The following is a 23,096-nucleotide window of genomic DNA, read 5'->3' on the forward strand; positions in this document are numbered from 1 at the left end:
TGGATGATCTTGTAAACTGGAGTCATAGTAATAGGATGAAATTTAATAGTGAAAAGGGCAAGGTCATGCATTTAGGGATTAATAACAAGAATTTCTGTTATAAACTGGGGGCGCATTACTTGGAAGTAACAGAGGAGGAGAAGGACCTCGGAGTATTGGTTGATCACAGGATGACTATGAGCTGCCAATGTGATATGGCCCTGAAAAAAGCTAATGCAGTCTTGGGATGCATCAGGCGAGGTATTTCCAGAAGAGATAAGGAGGTGTTAGTACCGTTAAACAAGACACTGGTGAGACCTCACCTGGAATACTGTGTGCAGTTCTGGTCTCCCATGTTTATGAAAGATGAATTCAAACTGAAACAGGTACAGAGAAGGTCTACTAGGATGATCCGAGGAATGGAAAACCTGTCTTATGAAAGGAGACTCAAAGAGCTTGGCTTGTTTAGCCTAACCAAAAGAAGGCTGAGGGGAGATATGATTGCTATCTATAAATATATCCGAGGGATAAATACCATGGAGGGAGAAGAATTATTTAAGCTCAGTACCAATGTGGACACAAGAACAAATGAATATAAACTGGCCATCAGGAAATTTAGATTTGGAATTAGATGAAGGTTTCTAACCATCAGAGGAGTGAAGTTCTGGAACAGCCTTCCAAGGGAAGCAGTGGGGGCAAAAGACATATCTGGCTTCAAGACTAAGCTTGATAAGTTTATGGAAGTAATGATATGATGGGACAGCTTAATTTTGGCAATTAATTGATCTTTAACTATTAATGCTAGATATGCCCAATGGCCTGTGATGGGATGTTAGATGGGGTGGGATCTGAGTTACTACAGAGAATTCTTTCCTGGGTGTCTGGCTGGTGAATCTTGCCCACATGCTCAGGGTTTAGCTGATCGCCATATTTGGGGTCGTGAAGGAATTTTCCTCTAGGGCAGATTGGCAGAGGCCCTGGGGGTTTTTCGCCTTCCACTGCAGTGTGGGGCACGGATCACTCGCTGGAGGATTCTCTGCACCTTGAAGTCTTTAAACTATGCTTTGAGGACTTCAGTATCTCAGAGATAGGTCTGGGATTAGTTACAGGAGAGGGTGGGTGAGATTCTGTGGCCTGCGTTGTGCAGGAGGTCAGACTAGACGATCATAATGGTCCCGTCTGACCTTAAAGTCTATGAGTCTATGATTTCACCCTTGAAATCTGGGCCAGTCCCCTCAGTTGGAGTCTTCAGAGTGTCCTTGTTGCTTGCAGGTGGGTGAAGAAGAAAGGCCAAACATTTGGCCACTCTGTCTGTTTTATACCCTCAGTCCATGTGCTTGGAAAACACAAGTCCAGGCATATCTGGGTGGACATTGCTGAATCTCCAGGCAAGGCTGAGCAATTCCCCTGGTGTAGCGTCATGCAGGTGAGTCATTGCATTGTAGCTCCCTTGCTGGACAATGGCTGTTGATGGGTTGATTGACACCCCTCCCAGATGTTGGTTACTTTCCTTGCTGTTGCCTCTGGGGAGCTAATATCTGGCTGATTCCCCAACTTGCAGCATGTTTTAGTGACAACCACACTACACAATTCTCAGAACTCCATATGCGTTAATGGTACACATCTATGGATAGAGAAATTACTTTCAGCAGATCATAACCTTACAAGGCATGTTGATGTAAGCCAAGTCAGGATGAGCTCTACCCTGACATCTGGTGGCAAGTCATGGTGGGTTGTGGAAAAGAACTTCAGGGGCTGATCTCATTTGCATAGGCACACCCACCCTGCCTAGGTGGTCACTTTGGCTGCTGTAGGACCCCCAGTTTCTCTGTTACTGGGGCAGGAATAAACTATTATACTGATTATGTGAATCAAGGACAGTGGAACTGTACTTGGCCTTTTGTTATGATGGAGGGACTCATGATCAACTAAGCAGCACTCGCTAGGCAAGGGTCATGGGTTCCAAAACCCAGTGAATGGAGAGAGGCTGGGGATAGGTATTAATATCTGGTGGTATGGGCCCCATGGTGAGGGCCTTACATGCTAATTGTACTTCCTCCTCTCTCCACTGTGGAATATCAGAGCTAATTTTGATTCTAGTTATAGAATTCTAGTTATAGGCTGCTGAGCTGATTTCACTTTGGGCCAATGGTGCACCAGCACTGAGGCTCGCCTACTACAAGCTGAAATCACAAAAGAGCTAAACTTACTAAGAGCTGAAATCACTGAGTGTTGTGTTAAGTAGTGGGGGAGCCTGAAGATATATTGCAGAGCAGTTGGCGGGATGGCTGGAGCAGCTCATGGGACGGCTGGCAGAGCAGAGCAGCTGGTGGAGCAGAGCAGTTTGTGGGATGCCTGGAGCAGCTCATGGGGGTGGCTGGCAGAGCGGAGCAATTCATGGGATGGTTGGTGGAGCGGAGTGGAGCCCCATGGAGAGGTGGGGCAATCGGCTTTGGACCATGTAAGGTGCCCCTTAACCCCCCCTCCTCCCATCTCCACCCAGGTTGGGAGGTAAAACTCTGTAGATAAACTTTCAAACTCTGGGGCTGCCCTGACCAGGGGCAGAGACTTTTGGGGTGTTGGAGTTTTGGGGCTTTGGGTGATTTTGGGTTGCTGGACTCAAGAACCAAAGGGAAAGGACATGCCCCAATTTGCTTGGGGTGGGTTTTTGCTCATGGGTTGTGTTAGGAATCCTGTTGGTGGTGTTTCCCCAACATAATGCCACATTGTTTCTCTCTGTTATTAAAAGGCTTTGCTACACTCAGACTCTGTGCTTGTGAGAGGGAAGTATTGCCTCTTGGAAGCGCCCAGCGGGGGTGGTATATATTTGTCCCAGGTCACTGGGTGGGGGCTCGAGCCGGTTTTGCCTTGTGTCATTGGAAGGGAACCCCTAGATACTGAACCCGGCCCTTGTTGCTGCCAGCTCTGACGGGCAGAAGGGTTACACTTTATATGCAAGATTGCAGCCATATACAAATGAGGAATATGGGGGTCACAGGGTGTTTCCCCAAGGTACACACTGTCACAAGGGTATGCGTGGGGATGACATCACTAGCCACTGACCTTGCATCAAACACCATGGAGTAGAGAGCTGAATCTCTGTCAAGCACTGAATCATTTCCCCTTTGCTCCTCTGTATTCCCTGTGTCCATTGATGGAATGGGCACAGCTGCCTCCCAAAGCAAAGGCCTCCAAAGCAGGGTGTGAAGGCCACTGCAAACCCCAAAGGGAGCTTTCTCTGCTGGGCCATTCCCTTACCGCTGCCTCCCAGATTCCCCACCCCACTCCCTTTCCCACGAAACTCACTCCCACCCTCTGTCCACCTCCTGACCACCCTGCAAGGGCCAGCATCCCACCTAATTCCTCCTTCAGTCCCGAACGGTACAAGGACTGAGGAATGAAGTGATAGACAGGAGCCGCATCCTGTTCAGCCAGCAGGGGGTGTTTATAGGGCAGCCCCACAGGAAGTGTTTGACAAAGCTGGGAATAGATCTCCTGAGTCCCAGCCCTTAGTCACAAGACCATCCTTCCTCCTTTATGCCCGGATTCAGGGAAGCATTTCTACCCAGGTAGCATGGGCTCAAATGTTCTCCTGAAGTGGGGCGTGCAACCGTCCCACTTTTTCTCTGATTTTTTTCTCTTTGAAAAAATTTCTGCGTAGGGCATGAAGCGTGGAAAGCAAATCCCTCATCAGATGGTTGTCAGATGCCTCATAGAGGCATAGAGACACCAGAGAAGTATACTGTGATGGGTTCCCCCCAGGGTACCACCTGGAACTGGGGTACCACTGAGCCCCCTGACCCACCATCCTGGGCTCCCACTCACACTGTACTGCTGTGACAAGCTACAAAGCCCTCTAGCCTGTAATCCAAAACTGTTTTAAAACCATTTCCTTGAATTTACCATAATCTGCAGCATCTCTACTTGGCATCTCATTTAATATATCCAGAGCCCTCCCAGATAACTTTTCAACTAAAGTGGGCATCTTTTGGCCTTCAGGAATCTCATGGAGTACACACAGCCTCTCAAAGTTGATGAAATATTCAGCAATGTCCCCTGTCTCGCTGTATGAGGGACACACCGGCTCCCAATTGTGGAGTTTTGGAGAGGTGGGACTCCCTGGTATGTGGGCGTTCTGGTTCCTCCTCTCTATCAAGTCCAATTCATGCTTCCTCTCTCTTTCCTTCTCCTCCATGGCTAGTTTCTGGGCTTCAATTTCTTTGTCAGCCTCTATCTGTTTCAGTTCCAAGGCTCTCTGGTGTTCAGCTTTTTCATCTTCAATCTGCAGTTGTTTTAATTCCACAAGTCTTTTGTGTTCCTTCTCCTTCTCTTCTTCCTGCAAACTGCAGAGCTCCAGCTTATTACTAGTTTCACTTTCACTCATTTTCCTGCTTCCCTTTCCCAAAATAAGCAAAATGAAAATAGAAAACTGGTAATCACTTTGACTTATCTCTAGCCACCACACTTAAATCTCACTTAAAATCATCACCAGTGTATGAAGTACCAATCTCACTTAGAGCAATAAGCTGTGCATATGACCCTGCTTGCTGTGCCACTGTAACGGGTTGCCCTCCAGGGTGCCACCTGGAACTGGTGTACCGCTGTGCCCCCCGACCCACCAGCCTGGGCTCCCTCTCACACTGTCCTGCTGTGACAAGCTACAAAGCCCTCTAGCCTGCACTTTCACCAGCATACATACAGGTAGGGGCACACCCAGCTGCAGTTACAAGCAGGCTCTCTAACCAGCCCTTTCATGGGAAGGCTACTCCTAGCTCCTCAGGCACAAACCCCCTCTGGAACATAAACCCAAAATTATAGTCTTGCACTGCACAGGGAATTGTACAGCGTAAGCTCATAAAGTTTGCCCCCTCCCTCAATATGGAGAGGAATGTGTAACAGCCTTTTGCCCCGAGTTATGATTCCCACAAACTGGTTTAGATAAAGCAAAAACAAGTTGATTAACTACAAAAGATAGATTTTAAGTGATTATAAGTGATAGTAAACAGATCAAAGCAGATTACCTACAAATAAACAAACAATGCAAACTAAGCTTAATATATGAAATAGATTGGATATGAATAGCAAATTCTCACCCTAAGTTGATGATACAAGCAGGCTGAAGATTCTTAAGGGGCAAGCTGCACTGGTTTACAGCTTGTAATCCCCAGATGTTCCATTCACAGGCTAAAAATCCCTTTAGCCTGGGTCCAGCACTTCCCCCAGTTCAGTCTTTGTTCCTCAGGTGTTTCCAGGAGTCTTCTTGTGTGGGAAGCCTTATATAACTTTTGCATATGGCGGAAACCCTTTGTTCCCAAAGCTTGGTTCCCAGACCGCTCTGTGGAAAAACACTGACATCCCAAGATGGATTCTAGAGACATGTGGCCTCATCACATGTCCTTGTAGAGTCATAGCAGTCATTACTCACAGGCTGTTTGGAGCGTTCACAGGAAGGCTCCCCAGTTGTGAGCTAAGCTTCTCCTAAGGCCGATTGTTTTCTCCTGATGCCCCGTTGCCCCGAATAGGCCCTTCCCCACTCACTATCTAGAATGAAAACTTCTTGTCTGGTTGGCGTTACCCAGGTGTAACTACATTTGAAAGACAGATACACAGTCAATATTCATAACTTCAGATACAAAAATGGTTCATGCACACAAACAGGACAATCATATTCAGCAAATCATCACTTTTTCAGTGACATCTCATTCAGACAGAGAGGTTAAGTGGCTTAATTTATTTTTAGATTTCCCTTATCCATGTGACCTCACTGCAACACAACTCCATGCAAACAAGAATGCCATAAACAGAATACAAAAGAGAAAATGAACTAAGATTACAAGCAAATAAAAATAACTCAGACACGTAAGTCTATGATAGTTATTTCCTCTCATTGTGATGCCATGTGTCACGCTGTCTGGAGTGGCTCACGTCTGTGAGCACCAAACTTAAGGCAAACTGTCAAAAACCTTTGGGCAAACAACCCAAACGGTCTGTCTGTTCTATACTAAGATTTCACCAACCCAGTAACAAGTGTGAACTCCCAAAGCACTGTAACAGCCTTACCATCGAGTCACAGACAGTCCCTTTGGACGTTGCAGGCTATCTTGCTACCCAGGCAAGCTGGACAGAGTGACAGTTGGTCACTTTACACCAAAATTCACAACAATATTCAGGTTACTCCTAGTCCCAAAGGACCAGTCACTTTTCCCAGGTCATTTGTATTCACACCTCAAACCAAAGATAATGCCTGTGGCCAATCCTGCACTAAACTAACTAAAGATTTATTAATTTAGAAGAGGAATGATGAGCCAGACTGGTGTCCAGCTCTGCATTTGTCAGTGTTCAGTGAGTGTTCGGGCCTTGGCATGAGCTGGCACTTGGTCTGCCAGCGTCACACCATGTTTCAGCACAGGAACTGTTTTTGGATTCTCTTGACTAAGTATTCATTTTTGTGGTGTGTGATAGCTAGCTTTGGTCACATGGTATTGTTTCTATTCCCTGACTGAATAATTGACACTTTTAAAACAGAAGAAATATTTAACGACAAATAACAAATCACAAAAATGTACTTTCTGGTATGAATTTTCATTCACTGTTGTTGTGGTTTCATATTTATACTTTGTTAATACCCAGAAGCTCGGCTCAGGATCAGATCTTCTTTGTGCCAGGTGCTGAACAAACACAGTTCCTGCCCACTTGAGCTCACTTTCCAAGGTCCTCTTACTGCAAACACTTTTGCACATTCTTAACTCTAGGTGTGTAAGTGACATGACTCTTGTGTGGGACTGTGTAACAGCTAGCCAGCTGGTGTGCTGAGTCCACTGTCTCACTCATGAGGATTGTGTTACTGTTTCCTTGCTCTCCCCCAACTGTCTGTCTGTATCCACCTGCCGTCTCTTGTCTTATCCTTGGAGTGTAAGCTTCCTGGGGCAGGGACCGCATAATGAGGTCCTGGTTTATGACTGGAGCTTCTAGGCACTATAATCATAATAGGCCATGAGCTCTTGGACCACACTGGCCAGCGTGGGAACCTTTGATTAATCTATCTCACAGAAGACTTACATCCCACTGAATGACTTCCCTTGGCTTGTGTGACTTTATTGACATAATCTGGGACCCTATAGATCATCGTTGCAACCAAGGTCCTGTGGTGGCACCAAATGTTATATAAAGGGGGTCAAATGAGGTGTCTAAGACAAGGCTATGGTTTGCTGATTATGATTATGCTGTCTGTATGTGTGTATCATTTTTGTAGTTGAAGTTATGACTATTGGCTCTATACTGTCTGTGTTTCAAACTTATGCTATGCTGCTGGGTGACACCCCAGACAAGCTGGTGTCAGCTCTGCCTTGCCTGCTTGGTGGCCCATTAAGGACCATCAGCTATACAATTAAACCATTGAGAGAAGGCAGACAAGCCTTGGGACTCAGCAAGGTGTGCAGGGACGTGCCTATGGACAGAACTCTGAGGTGTTTCCAGGCCATGTGCTGGACAGCTTGTCTTTGGAACAAAGAAAGACAGACCACACGGCAAGAGACTATAAAAAGCTGCTGCAGCTCCTCCATCTTGTCTTCAATCCTGCTCCATACCTCTGGAGGGACTTCGCTACAAACGGAAGCTCTGAACCAAGGACTGAATGACTCATCCCAGCTGCGGATGTTCTCCAGAGACTGGATTTGAACCTGCAGTTTATTCTATCACTGCTGCAAGTCTGAACCAAGAACTTTGCCATCACTGTATGTCATTGATTCCATTTACCCAATTCTAGCTCTCATCTCTATCTTTTTTCCTTTTATGAATAAACCTTTAGATTTTAGATGCTAAAGGATTGGAAACAGCGTGATTTGTGGGTAAGATCTGATTTGTATATTGACCTGGGTCTGGGGCTTGGTCCTTTGGGATTGAGAAAACCTCTTTTCTTTTACTGGGGTATTGGTTTTCATAACCATTTGTCCCCATAACGAGTGGCACTGGTGGTGATACTGGGAAACTGGAGTGTCTAAGGGAATTGCTTGTGAGGCTTGTGGTTAGCCAGTGGGGTGAGATCAAAGTCCTCTCAGTCTGGCTGGTTTGCTTTGCCTTGGTGTGCAAAGGAACCCCAGCCTTGGGCTGTAACTGCCCTGCTTTAAGCAATTTGTCCTGAATTGGCACTCTCCGTTGGGTCCCACCAGGACCAGCATCGTTACAGCTTGGTCTCACCTGTATCTCGAGGAGGCCATGCTGCCCTTGGCACCCTCGGGTGTAGTGCCAGGTGAAGAGGGCATGGGAGGGGTTGCTGGAGAGGGAAGAAAGGTGCATGGAGGGAATAGGGGGCTATGGCCAGAGCCATATGCCTTCTGAGGCATTCTGTGGTGCCCATGCCAGAAGGCTAGAGCTCTGCCTCCCTTGCAGAGGGTGCTGTGTGATCCCTGCTCCATGAATGGCCAGCTTCACAGGCCCTGGTCCCCTCCCACTCTGCCTTCCCCCCGGAGGGGCACAAGGAGGGAGCAGAGCGCATGCTGCCCAACAGTGTGCTGGCCAGTCCCTGTGCAGGAGTGTAGGGGACAGAATGGGGCCCAGCCAGGATGTGCGCTCAGCACTCTCTTGTGTCTGAACCCCTAACAAAGCCATGTCAAAGGACCAGCCAGGCTGACTCCTCCCTGTCCCCCATGCCCACGTATAACCGCCCCTCTAGCCTCATGCCAGGCTCGCTAGCCAGCATCACAGCCATTTGCTGCTGAGCCCAGCCTGAGAGAGGTAATACATAATCCATCATGTAAAACATTGTCAAAACAAGCCATCTGAAAGTCCAGATTTATTAAATCTTTTGGTTCTCCTCTCTTTCGAGCAATAGTTATTTCATTAGAAAAGTAATCAGGGTTGTCTGGCATGAGCTACCTCCCGCAAATCTAGCCTGACTCTCACCTATTGAAAGATACTTTTCCAAATGTATCCTTAAGCTACCCAGCCACACTTTCTGTCATATAGATGTTAGGCAGCCGGTATAATTCTCATCCTTCCCTAGAAACCTGTTAAGTACTGGAACAACATTTGATGATTGCAAGTCACCTCCTATTTCTCCAGGATCACATAGTTCCAAAGAAAAGATTTGTTAATGGTCCATCTATTTGGTTCCCAATGTCCGTATCCCCCAGAGATGGGACCCACCAACAGCTGATGCTTTTTCTCCTTTTAGATTCCTCTCCTAGCGTTATTTCAGGTAAGATCTTGTTTTATCCATAGGCACAAGCAAATCCGCAGTGGCTAATGTTCTTCCTATCAAATCCAGATGTGAAAAAAGACTCCAAATCCTCACCCGTTTCTTTTGCAGTAACCAGTAATTCTGCACTTCCCCACCTAGCAATGGCTCCAGTGCTGGTTCTCTCATTGTTGCGCCATCTAGATATTACTGTGATTTCATTTTCTGGGTTGCAGTGATTATTAGAGGTCACAGTCAGGACTGGAGCCCCATTCTGTTGAGTGCTAAACAAACACATAATCTGAGACAGTCCCCAGAGAACTCGCCCGGGCAATCTGAGATAAAATGCAACAAGGAGCATACAAAGGAGAGGAGGGCGGTGGGGGAAGGTATTGATCATAACATCCCATAGTGCAAAGGGAGCTATTTCAGGATGCGGGGCTTCCAGAAAGTTCCAAATCGTCTTAAATGTTATTTAATAAAGACAATGAGCTGTGTCAGACTGATGCCCGATGAAACCCTCCTAGGGAGGGAATTCTCACTGAACTTGTAGAGAGATTTGAAGGAGAGGCTGGTGGCCGTACAAAGTGTGGGGAGCTGGCAAACAGGCAGCGAGGCTGGAGGGGAGGCAGGGTGTTGATAGAGCGAGAACAGCGGACAAGACGGAGTTGTTGTGAAGGTGAGGACCAGAAACTTGACCTTGATGTGGTGAAAGAGGGGGAAGGACCCCTCAGGCACAAGTGATGCAGTCAGAGGGACGGGCAAAGATGAAGGTCTTAGCAGCCCCATTTGGCACAGATCCCTGGAGTATGACACAGCAGCCACCACCTCCTCCTTCTCCTGAGTTCTGTGATCGATGCCTAAGTTGCTTTGTGAATCTAGTGATTTTCTTTGTGATTTTCTGGTACTGCCTGAAACTCCAAACCTCAGTTATTCGCTCAGCTCTGCTTAGAACCCCTATTAACTATTTGTTAGCCGTTTATAGACGGAACGTTAATATATAGTGTGACCTCTAGTTCTTGATCTTCCAACGTTTAGCTCCTCCACTGCCCTCTTTAAATACCCCCATCTCTTCCTACAGCCCCAATCAGTGCTTCAGCCTTTTGCTCTCTGTCCATTTTTGGAGCTCTGATTTAAGTGCAATTCACTTTAACAACATATCTTTCACCCACATGTGTGTTCAAGTTTAATGCTGAGTTGTGCCACATTCTGCATGTGAGCCTGCTCTGATGTTTAGCTAATTTTAATCGATTCTTGTTAACAAAGGACGCTGAGCTATTGGACTAAATATGTTCACAGTTTTATCAAATGTAGTCTTTCAAAAGTTTAATTGACTTTTCATTGTATCCAAAATTCCCCCAGTGCTTGAATGTTGGAACCTTATGAAAATATGACAGGAAATCCTGGATATAGCAGGGTAGCTAATGAAAAGGAAGGATTGTCCAGTGGTTAGAGCGCTGGTCTGCACTTGGTAGGCCTGGTATTCCCTGCTCTGCTACAGCCTTCCTATGTGACCTTTGGCAAGTGATTCTCTGGGCCTCAATACCAACCTGTACAATGGAGGTAATACAATAGCCCTGCCCTGCCTCACAAGAGTGTTGGGAGGTTAAATAAATTGTAAATATACTAAAGATTGTGAGGTGCTCACATGCTATGGCAAGGGGGGGCCCTCTCAGAGCCATTGATAGATCTGCCCTCCTGAGACAAAAATATGTGCTTCTCCTGGATTTCAGATCACAGAAATGCCAAAAGAATCGAGCTGATGATCCAGGATATGCTGTAAAGTTAATTACAAGAGAAGGTGTTATGTTATTTGTTACAAATCGTGTCATGGGCTAGCCTTTTGCCTATGTGGCAAGCCATTGTTTCTAGGACTTTAGAAGAACTCTAAAAATGATGTGGTGCAGGAATTTTAAACAGGCATCATAGAGGGGATCAAATAAAACAAAAGGACTGAGGGTGAAATTCACCTCGCTGCGGAGGGACCTCATGAAGCATGTGCACCTCTTACAGCTTACTTTAATTGGCCTTAAGTGGGATAAATGTGGGGCTGGTTGTCTGCCCATGGATGGATTTCACCCTGGAAGAGCCACTCATGACATTGTATCTTTGAACAACCATTCTGCTCCAATGCCATGTGTGACAGAATGCACCCTTGTATTCACACCCTGCACACTATTGTAATGATTTTTGTACAAGGTAGGCCTTGTAAGATATCATTTGAAAACTAATAACTTGCTGGTCAGTATTATCCCAATACAATATGTGTAACAACATTGTATGTGAATTTATAAGATTCCCATGTATGATGGTAAGAGTGCATGTTCAAAAACTGATGTAGCACCAAACTGGTTAGACAGGCCTGTCTTTAACAAATGAGTATATGCTTGCCTTAATTTGCATTTAAGCAGTAATTAGAGTAATCAAGCAAGAAGGGAAATAAAGGAAGCTCAAATAGTTGGAAAAAAACAGCAGGGGGCATCCTTCCACATTGAGTCTTTGTCTCCCGCTTCTCAGCTGGAAATTTTTTTCAAGAGGAGGACTGGAAGTGTAAGAAGGAGGGACAAATAGACCCAAGACACCCCTCTCTCTCTGCCTGCCCTGCATTCCCTGCACCTGAGAAGACAAAAGGAAACAGCCATTGGACTTTGGGGGATGGGTCCTGACCTGAAGAGTGCAGTCAGTAACCTTGCTGGAACATGTGGTGAGAAAGCTGGCTTTGCAACTAAGATAGTTTCTTAAGCAGATATTAGTAAGCATTTTATCTTTATTTTTCTCGTAACCATTTCTGACTTTTATGCCTCATGACTTGTATCCACTTAAAACCTATCTCTCTGTAGTTAATAAACTTGTCTTTACTGTTTTATCTAATTCAATGTGTTTAAGTTGAAGGGTCCGGGTAGCGGTATTAAAGATAATAAATAAACTGGCATATTATTCCCTTAGTGTAATAACAGCCTTAATATATTTGTACTATCCAGGAGAGGGCTGTGCAGTGCAGGACATATGTTTCTAAGGGAAAACCTGGGACTGGAGGTGTGTTGGAGTCACCCTGAAATATAACCAGGGCTGGTGAGAGACAGGTTGTAACTGACAGGCTGTAGTTACACACAGCTAATCAGGGTGTGGCTTGTATGCTGTGTGGCTGTTTGTGAGTGGCTCAGATGGGAGTGACTACTGAAAGTCATTGTAAGGCACCCCAGGTTGCAGGGTAGGGGTGACACAGCCCCCAATAGTCTGGATTGTGCGCCGGTATGTCACACCATGTATTTCTGGATCCTTCCCCCTTGTTCAACGATACTAAGGACAGTTGCATGCAAAGAGGAACTTTGTTCTTTAAAGTCTATCTGCTCCTGCTACATCTCCCTCACCTGCAATCACAGTCCTTTGTTAATAGCAACACAACCATCTCCATAGCAACTGCAATGGACATCTCCTCTTCAGGTGAAGAATCTGCACGGCTACTGGCTTTGTGGTGACACAAGGATCCATGGAATTCCCTGGAAAGTCCAATAGACATCAACAGGCCATCCACTCAATAGGAGGAAGACAGGCAGCACACCTGTTTTATTGTAGGAACATTGCGGGGGAAGGAATTCAGTACAATGCACTTCAGTGATTGGAGCATGGGATAACTGGCACAGTGAGTCTGGTTAAATGACACACTTGGTTCTGTCTATGGCCTGTTCGTGGTCCTAGAAAATGTGGTATCACAGGGTGTTTTCTAGTATAGAATCCCTGCTGTGAGGCCCTGTATTAGTTCAGGCTGCTCCCACGCCCCATTGTGGTTGCGAAACAATTTTATTTGACCTTAACGGAGATTTAAAATAGCAATTTAACTGGCGGTGGGTGTAACTCATGTAGTTCCATTTGGATAAATGCTCCGAAGTCGGAATGTGTCTTGAGTCTCCAAAACTGAGCTGGAAAGCTCATGAAACTGAGCACTTTCCCAAGATTTCTGGTACTTCCTGCTTCTGGTAAATCCAGAAACATTATGAGAGCTGCATCTTGCACAGGATTTTGATGCTGGAGAGACTCTGGAATGCAGAAGAAGCTGCAGAAACAGGGAAAAACTAGTGGAACTTTTCAGAGCCATCACAAAGGCTCCACTCACATCATGGGTGAATAGTTTTAGGGTGGGGCGATGGAAAGCAGGGGATGGGGCTGTTTTCCTTATTTACTGACTGGTTTGCCTAGTCCTAGTTGTAATGCTTTGTACTCCACTTCTCTGTAAAGCAGCCCATGCCACAACCACGAATCTCTCTCAGCTAAACAATCTCCTCTATGGATAGAGACCTGACTTCACAGCATGTTCCAGATCTGCTGGACTCTGCATGGGCCAGTTATCATGGCACAAAGACCACCGCGGTGACCGCTGACTGGCCCCTTTTTGACGGACACAGCAGAGACCAAGAACTGAATGCACCATGGACAATGGACTCTCTTCTGTCTCCAGAAGGTGTTGTATCGAGGCCAGGCTTCTTCTGAATGTATGCACAACATGCCTCAAGTTGCACATGACCAGGATTCATCACCGAATTTGGTCTGTTGGTTGGATCATTAGCTTCCCTGGCCTGGGCCGGGTACTGACGGGGAGTGTGACATGAAAGCTGATCCAGGCCCCTCAGGCCAGGCTGACCTCACTCAATGGAGAGAGGACCTCAGGGTTGTGAGTCTGGCAAGATGGGAGCATTGTGGGACTGGAAGGATGTGAAGGCCACTTCTCTTTATTCAAGATAGTGATGTGGGCTCTTTTGGGTTCTTGTCTCTAAGATGTGGGTTTTTTTTCTGAGTGAGTCTGAGACAATCACTAGTGGATTCTTTCATACTGGGCAGTCTTTGTGTGCTTGTTGGCTGCTGCGGAAGAATGGCAAGAGGGCTTATTGGCTTCCTCTACTGAAATCTTCGAACAAGCAGGTTCTTCCTCTCACATGCAGGCATAGAATCATAGAATCATAGAATATCAGGGTTGGAAGGGACCTCAGGAGGTCATCTAGTCCAACCCCCTGCTCAAAGCAGGACCAATCCCCAACTAAATCATCCCAGCCAGGGCTTTGTCAAGCCTGATGTTAAAAAACCCAGAGGAAGGATATTCCACCATCTCTGTAGGTAACCCATTCCAGTGCTTCACCACCCTCCTAGTGAAAAAGTTTTTCCTAATATCCAACCTAAACCTCCCCCACTGCAACTTGAGACCATTACTCCTCATTCTGTCATCTGCTACCACTGAGAACAGTCTAGATCCATCCTCTTTGGAACCCCCTTTCAGGTAGTTGAAAGCAGCTATCAAATCCCCCCTCATTCTTCTCTTCTGCAGACTAAACAATCCCAGTTCCCTCAGCCTCTCCTCATAAGTCATATGTTCCAGTCCCCTAATCATTTTTGTTGCCCTTCGCTGGACTCTCTCCAATTTATCCACATCCTTCTTGTAGTGTGGGGCCCAAAACTGGACACAGTACTCCAGATGAGGCCTCACCAATGTCGAATAGAGGGGAACGATCACGTCCCTCGATCTGCTCGCTATGCCCCTACTTATACATCCCAAAATGCCATTGGCCTTCTTGGTAACAAGGGCACACTGCTGACTCATATCCAGCTTCTTGTCCACTGTCACCCCTAGGTCCTTTTCCGCAGAACTGCTGCCGAGCCATTCGGTCCCTAGTCTGTAGCGGTGCATTGGGTTCTTCCGTCCTAAGTGCAGGACCCTGCACTTGTCCTTGTTGAACCTCATCAGATTTCTTTTGGCCCAATCCTCCAATTTGTCTAGGTCCCTCTGTATCCTATCCCTGCCCTCCAGCGTATCTACCACGCCTCCCAGTTTAGTCTCATCCGCAAATTTGCTGAGAGTGCAATCCACACCATCCTCCAGATCATTTATGAAGATATTGAACAAAACCAGCCCCAGGACCGACCCCTGGGGCACTCCACTTGACACCGGCTGCCAACTAGACATGGAGCCATTGATCACTACCCGTTGAGCCCGACAATCTAGCCAACTTTCTACCCACCTTATAGTACATTCATCCAGCCCATACTTCTTTAACTTGCTGACAAGAATACTGTGGGAGACCGTGTCAAAAGCTTTGCTAAAGTCAAGAAACAATACATCCACTGCTTTCCCTTCATCCACAGAACCAGTAATCTCATCATAGAAGGAGATTAGATTAGTCAGGCATGACCTTCCCTTGGTGAATCCATGCTGACTGTTCCTGATCACTTTCCTCTCCTCTAAGTGCTTCAGAATTGATTCCTTGAGGACCTGCTCCATGATTTTTCCGGGGACTGAGGTGAGGCTGACTGGCCTGTAGTTCCCAGGATCCTCCTTCTTCCCTTTTTTAAAGATTGGCACTACATTAGCCTTTTTCCAGTCGTCTGGGACTTCCCCCATTAGCCACGAGTTTTCAAAGATAATGGCCAATGGCTCTGCAATCACAGCCGCCAATTCCTTTAGCACTCTCGGATGCAACTCGTCCGGCCCCATGGACTTGTGCACGTCCAGCTTTTCTAAATAGTCCCGAACCACCTCTTTCTCCACAGAGGGCTGGCCATCTACTCCCCATGCTGTGATGCCCAGCGCAGCAGTCTGGGAGCTGACCTTGTTAGTGAAGACAGATGCAAAAAAAGCATTGAGTACATTAGCTTTTTTCCACATCCTCTGTCACTAGGTTGCCTCCCTCATTCAGTAAGGGGCCCACATTTTCCTTGGCTTTCTTCTTGTTGCCAACATACCTGAAGAAACCCTTCTTGTTACTCTTGACATCTCTTGCTAGCTGCAGCTCCAGGTGCGATTTGGCCCTCCTGATTTCATTCCTACATGCCCGAGCAATATTTTTATACTCTTCCCTGGTCATATGTCCAACCCTCCACTTCTTGTAAGCTTCTTTTTTATGTTTAAGATCCGCTAGGATTTCACCGTTAAGCCAAGCTGATCGCCTGCCATATTTACTATTCTTTCGACTCATCGGGATGGTTTGTCCCTGTAACCTCAACAGGGATTCCTTGAAATACAGCCAGCTCTCCTGGACTCCTTTCCCCTTCATGTTAGTCCCCCAGGGGATCCTACCCATCCGTTCTCTGAGGGAGTCGAAGTCTGCTTTCCTGAAGTCCAGGGTCCGTATCCTGCTGCTCTCCTTTCTTCCCTGTGTCAGGATCCTGAACTCAACCAACTCATGGTCACTGCCTCCCAGATTCCCATCCACTTTTGCTTCCCCCACTAATTCTTCCCGGTTTGTGAGCAGCAGGTCAAGCAAAGCTCCCCCCCAGTTGGCTCCTCTAGCACTTGCACCAGGAAATTGTCCCCTACGCTTTCCAAAAACTTCCTGGATTGTCTATGCACCGCTGTATTGCTCTCCCAGCAGATATCAGGAAAATTAAAGTCATCCATGAGAACCAGGGAGTGCGATCTAGTAGCTTCTGTGAGTTGCCGGAAGAAAGCCTCATCCACCTCATCCCCCTGGTCCGGTGGTCTATAGCAGACTCCCACCACTACATCACTCTTGTTGCTCACACTTCTAAACTTAATCCAGAGACACTCAGGTTTTTCTGTAGTTTCATATTTGAGCTCTGAGCAGTCATACTGCTCCCTTACATAAAGTGCTACTCCCCCACCTTTTCTGCCCTGCCGTCCTTCCTGAACAGTTTATAACCATCCATGACAGGCAGTTTAAACTCTTTTCCATACTTCATTTTGTTAGTCTGTGGTTCTGGGTTAGAACCTGCCCCTCTCTGTTTTCGCTCTTGCTGTCTGAGCTGGGGAATGTATTGCTCACCTGGTATTTTTCTACACACTCTCCATGGCTTGTTCCCATACTGTTTTGTATGACCACAAGTGAGAACAGTGTAAACTAAACTCCAGTGATGTCAGTGCAGGTGCGTATAAGGTTGCCAGTTTTGGTTGGACATATTCCTGGAGGTTTCATCACATGACATAATCTTTAATTAAAGATTAATCTTTAAATCCTGGAGACTCAAGGGTAATCCTGGAGGCAACCCTAGGGGCATACCTGCCTCTCAGATGTCCAGTGCCCCTTGCCAACACTGGCTTTGCAGGAGTTTACAGTTTCCACAGCTCTTTGCCCTCTTCCATTGTTTGGGGAGTGGAATTCAGTCCCTCTGGCCCGGGGGCAGGGGTGAAAGGAAGGTGGTATGGGCTGGTACGGTGTACCGGTAAAAAGCAGCCGCCTGTACCAGCCCGTACCGTGACTTTGAAGCGCGTGAAAGCCGCAGATGGGGGGGGGGCCCAAAAGGGGCAGTGACATTAAAGCGCTGCCACGTCAAAAGGACCCTGCTTAAAGCGCTGCCGTGACAGCGCTGTAATGTCCCTGTCCCTTTTGCCCCCGCAGCTGCCGATGGGGGGTGGGGGGGCGAAAGGAGCAGCTACCCTAGGGCCGGCGATTTAAAAGGGCCCGGGGCTCTGGCCACTGTGGCAGTAGCAGCAGCGGCCGGAGCCCCAGGCCCTTTAAATCGCTGCTGGAACCCCGGGCGGCGTGGGCAGGCTGGCTGGGGAATGCGGACCCTCCCCAGCCTCTCCCCTTCTGCCCGAGGCCCCGCCCCTTCGGGGGGGGGAGAACTGCCCCCCGTACCAGTAAGAGAGAAATTCTACTTTCACCCCTGCCCAGGGGCGAAGCATCGGGGGGGGGGCATGCAGGGTCACGTGCCTGCCCAGATTTGCTGCTTGGCTTGTACTGAGCATGCGCACACAGACTGAGCATGCTCAGTAACATCTGCTGAAGCCAGCTACCCTCACTCTGTCCCCCACTATTGGCAGGTACAGGTCATCTCTGCTCTGGCCTCCGGCTATGGTCTGGGGGCTGCTAGAGGTAAGGCAGACACTACTTGCAATGGGGTATATGTCTGATTAGATACAAGCTGCTAGTCACCTGGCAGGGAGTCCCTACCCCTCTAGGCATGCTAGGCACAAACTCCCTGATAAAGCTAACCAAGTACCAGACACAGCTAGAGGCCATTGCCATGATATCTGAGGTCAGAGTCACTCAGGGCACAGAGATCCCTTGTCAGGTTGCCTGATGTCCCATCTGACCCAGCTGACGGTGCAATATACACACTCCTAAGCATGTCTCCAAAGGAACAAAAAACACAGCAATGAACATCACAGATGACAGCAAGTTGGGAGCAAGTGCAAATACCGGTGGGGTTAGAGAACCAATACAACAAGACCACAGGAGTTTCGAAACACAGGTAGGAAATGAAATGAGATCCAACTTGTAAAATGCAAACGGCTGAATCAGTAGACGAGTCATCCAAACCGTAGAGGGTTCACTGCAGGGTCAGACCTAGCACAGACCAGACTAAGGACAACACTGAGCAGCAATGTGGCGGCAAACCAGGCCATGCTGGTTCTGAGCCACTTACCATGGGGTCATGATGCTGGAAGCAATGGTTCCTGTCTATAGGGCTATCACAAATATAAAGGGAAGGGTAAGCACCTTTCTGTATACAGAGCGATAAAATCCCTCCTGGCCAGAGGCAACCTCCTGTTACCTGTAAAGGGTTAAGAAGCTCAGCTAACCTGGCTGGCACCTGACCCAAAGGACCAATAAGGGGACAAGATACTTTCAAATCTTGAGGTGGGGGAGTTTTTTGTTTTGTGCTCTTTGTTTACGTGGTTGTTCTCTCTTGGGACTGAGAGAGGCCAGACAGAAATCCATCTTCTCCAACCCCTCCTAATCTAATCCAAGTCTCCAATATTGCAACCAGTATAGGTAAGCCAGGCAAGGCGGATTAGTTTATCTTTAGTTTTATGTGAATTTTCCCTGGGTTAAGAGGGAGGTTTATTCCTGTTTTCTGTAACTTTAAGGTTTTGCCCACAGGGGGATCCTCTGTGTTTTGAATCTGAATACCCTGTAAAGTATTTTCCATCCTGATTTTACAGAGATGATTTTTACCTTTCTTTCTTTCTTTCTTTCTTTCTTTCTTTCTTTCTTTCTTTCTTTCTTTCTTTCTTTCTTTCTTTCTTTCTTTCTTTCTTTCTAAATAAAATCCTTCTTTTAAGAACCTGACTGATTTTTCCATTGTTCCAAGATCCAGGGGTTTGGGTCTTTGATGATTTTGTAACCAATGGTTAGGACACTATTTTCAAGCCTCCCCAGGAGAGGGGGTGTGTAGGGCTTGGGGGGATATTTTGGGGGAAGACGTCTCCAAGTGGTCTCTTTTCCTGTTCTTTGTTTAAAACGCTTGGTGGTGGCAGCATACTGTTCAAGGACAAGGCAAAGTTTGTACCCTGGGGAAGTTTTTAACCTAAACTGGTAAGAATAAGCTTAGGGGGTCTTCATGGGGGTCCCCACATCTGTACCCTAGAGTTCAGAGTGGGGAAGGAACCCTGACAATGGCTCTGGCAAAATCCCACCTGGGATGCTGTGCTCCGTGCTGGGCATCTCATTACCAGGAAGATATTGATAAACTGGAAGGAATTCAAAGAAGAGCGACAGAAACGGTCAGGAGTCTGCGACGATCGACCGATGAGGAGAGATGAGAAGAGCTAAATACGTCTTGTTTGGCTAAGAGATGGCTCGAGGGGGGACATCATGAAAACATCTGGCAAAGTTCAACAGGGGATCAGTCCCAGAAGCAAGGAATTATTTGGCTGGATGCAGAGGGCTTTCACAATAATGGGATACAATGAAAGCAGGAAAAGTTTAGGCTAAATAAAAGGAATAACTTCCTCCCCAGGAGATCTAGTGTTTAGGCTGAAGAACTGTCTGTTTATAATTTCTCTGTGGGAGAAATGAGACACGAATCGGGGGAGCTTCCTGGCAGTGAGATGTATTGGGCTGTGGATCCATCTCCCAAAGGAAGATGGGAGCCCCATCGCCTGGGGACAACACAATAGCAAATGCACCAGCAGGACCAGCTCTGTCCTGGCCCATGGGTGATGGACAGGCTGTTCTAGTGAGGCTTTTGCATTTCTCACTTCTACGGTACTATGAAATCCCCTTGTGTTTTAACATGCAGACGTCTCCACCCCCACCTGCACACCAAAGGATCCAGATGAGGCAAACAGGCTGCTTGGCTTGGAAATGTATTTTCCACATAAATAGCAGAGGTTTTGTCTGCACAAGTCTCCACCAGGGCCGGTGATACAACATCAGGGTGGTCAGCTGAATAATGGCAGGAGAACGCCTGGGTCTCCAGGGAGCCCATTGAGCAGATGCAGCGGAGGAAGAGCAATTTGTAAACGGCTTGATAGGAAGCAGAGTCTGCTGGTTCCATGTTACAATGGCAGCCTGGTCGCAGGCAGTGACTTGGGGTGAGCAGCGGGGAAGCGTCAGCAACTTATGTGGCCAAAAGAAATGACTGGGCGAGGGCACTGGGGAGTTCTGGACACTGCTCTCCGGCTGATCACCCCTGCCACACAGAGACACCCTGTGCCTCAACTGTAATTCAGACTGGGACTCTCAGGGCAATGTAAAGGGGTCCTGGGTGAGGAGGGGGAGGGGCAACAGGGTGTGTGAGGGCATCTGGCTACAGGAAGGATGGTCCTGTGCTTAAAACACTGGCCTGGGACTGAGGAGAACTGGGCTCCATTCCGGCCTCTGCCCTAGACTTTCTGAGTGACTTTGGGCCAGTCATGTGATCTCTGTGTGCCTCAGTTCTCCTTCTGTACCAGGGGTTGCGGTGCCCTGTCTGATGGGGAGTTGTGAGGATAAATTAATGCCTGTAGAGGGGAAGGCTTGGCCAGTGTTTTGGGGGCTGCCTGGAACTTGGTTTTGGGGGCTGCCTGGTTCCCTGCTCTGCTACAGACTTCTGGTGTGACCTTGGGCTCGTCATGTAGCTTCTCTGGGTCTGAGTTCCTCTCTGCGCAAGGGGTAACAGCCCTGCTCAGCTGCATGGGGCATTGGGATGGTCAATGTTGTAGAGAATGTGGGGTGCCCAGGGCCCATAGATCGACTGTGTGAGATATGCAGATGCCATGGTGACCAGGGCTGCATAAGCAAACAGATGTTATGGGGAGCAGCAGGCTTAGCCATGTCTCCTGTGCCCTTCCCCTTGCACAGGTCCATGGGTGCTGCAGCACGCAGTGTTGAGTTCCTCACTCTGGGGTAAAAAGCCTGTGATCTAATATAATTGCAGCATGAATAATTTATCCACATTTGGGCAAAGATTGATTCCACCATAAAAATCTGTCAGGCAGTGTTTATAAATATCAGCATCTGGTGGGAAGCGCCTGTGTCTCCTCTCTCACAACCACAATAAATAAGGCTTCTTCTAAGCCAGCCTGTGTCTCCTCCCCTCTGCTCTGCTGGGGTCTCCCTCCCTTGGGAGCTGTGCTATGGATGTTTCTTACCTCTTTCCTTTCCCTTCCCCTTGACACTGGGCTGGGTTTTCTTCAGGGTCATTTCTCCACAGGGGAGAATCTTCCCCCATACCAGGGTAGCTGGAGCACGTCTGGCTAATAACTGGAGCTGGGCGGGAGCTGGAGTTTTGGGTTTGTGGAAAAAATCAACTAGTTCAGAAAAACGTCTCTTTGGAAATGGAACAAAACGAAATAAAACATTCCCTCAAAACAAAATTTAAAGAAACTCAGTTTGGAGCAATGGAAACATTTTGTTTCGACTTTAACTTTATTTTACATTCTATGAGGTTTTAGAAAAATTAAAAGAAAAAGTGGCTTGGAAACAGAAAATCAAAATGTTCTATTCCGAAAAGGGCAAGATGCCTTTTTTTTCTTCAGTTTTTCTTTAGAGATGAAAATTCATAAAATCTACACATTTCCCAAAACATTTTGCTTGTGAAAAATTGGCATTTTTCAGTGAAAAGGTGTTCTGTCGGCACATCTTTAACCCTCTCTATCCATAACCTCTTTCTAACATTGCTCAGGATAAAACCATCCTCTTAAATTTATAGTATCCATGGGTCTAATAGAGGAGAGGCTGGGCTTTGGCAAACTCAGGATCCTTTACCCAAAATCTAGATCAAACCTTTGCAGAAGGTCAGAAATTTTGGTTACTTTTTTTTTAAATCCCACCCAGGCTCCTGCACTTCCAGGCATCAGTCATAGCCCGAGTGAATGTGCTGGAGCACAGTGCAAAAACCAGTGTACTTTGTACTATACTTGTGACTCCACTCAGGTGCTGGCCAAACCTTGCCACTGATGTGCTGCTGCTTACATCATGTGCCCACAGAATATCCCTGGCCTATTTCAGGCTGTAAAGTGGAAACTGCAGAACAAGAGCTGATAAGCTGTTCATGAAATTTCACTGCACAAGAGCTGCAGGGAGTGAGCCATTCCCTGCCTTAGTGGGTGTCAACTCAGGCACCTACAGAGAGCTAGAGAGGGCAAAGGCCAGGCCAGGCCCTGGCTCTCCTGCCAGGAGAACAAGTCCTATTTCTAATCATTTGCGGTGGCTTAAATGGCACTGAGGGAAGTGGGAAATGCTGCCTACCAAATGAATGGGAAGAATAAAAGTGAAACATACGTGCCATGTTTTATTCATTCTCCCGTCTTGCTCTGGGGTGAGGAGTTGGGGGGGAGGAGGAGGGCAAGGGGAGAGCCTGCAGTGTAAATGGCCGGAGGATTTAAAAGAAAAGGAAGGGAAAGTGTGTGCCGATATTGGATGCTGCTCCCCCTGAGCTGCGGGAAGAAGTTGGAATTCTCTCGCTCTATTAAAGAAAGTGCTCGGAGCCCTGGAACCGGCGCTCATTAGGGTAGCGCTCGCTGCACTCTGTGCCTCAGCCAGTGAGAGGCCTGCTGCAGCGCGGAGGTAAAGCCAATGCCTGGGAGTCGTGAGCGGGGAGCGTGCGGCCTGGGACTCGCCCAGCACCTCTGACTTGGCTTGGAAACTGGCTCCACCCAGGGCATGACTCCATAGGAGCCAGGGGCAGCACCTCTGGCTCTATTCCATTGGTAACTGGGGCGCATCATAAACACTGCTGAGAAGGTGTGAGTGTGTGAGGTGGTGGGGGTGTCATAGTGTTACATAAT

This window comes from Natator depressus, chromosome 15, assembly GCF_965152275.1.
Source record: "Natator depressus isolate rNatDep1 chromosome 15, rNatDep2.hap1, whole genome shotgun sequence".
NCBI classification, from domain to species: domain Eukaryota; kingdom Metazoa; phylum Chordata; order Testudines; family Cheloniidae; genus Natator; species Natator depressus.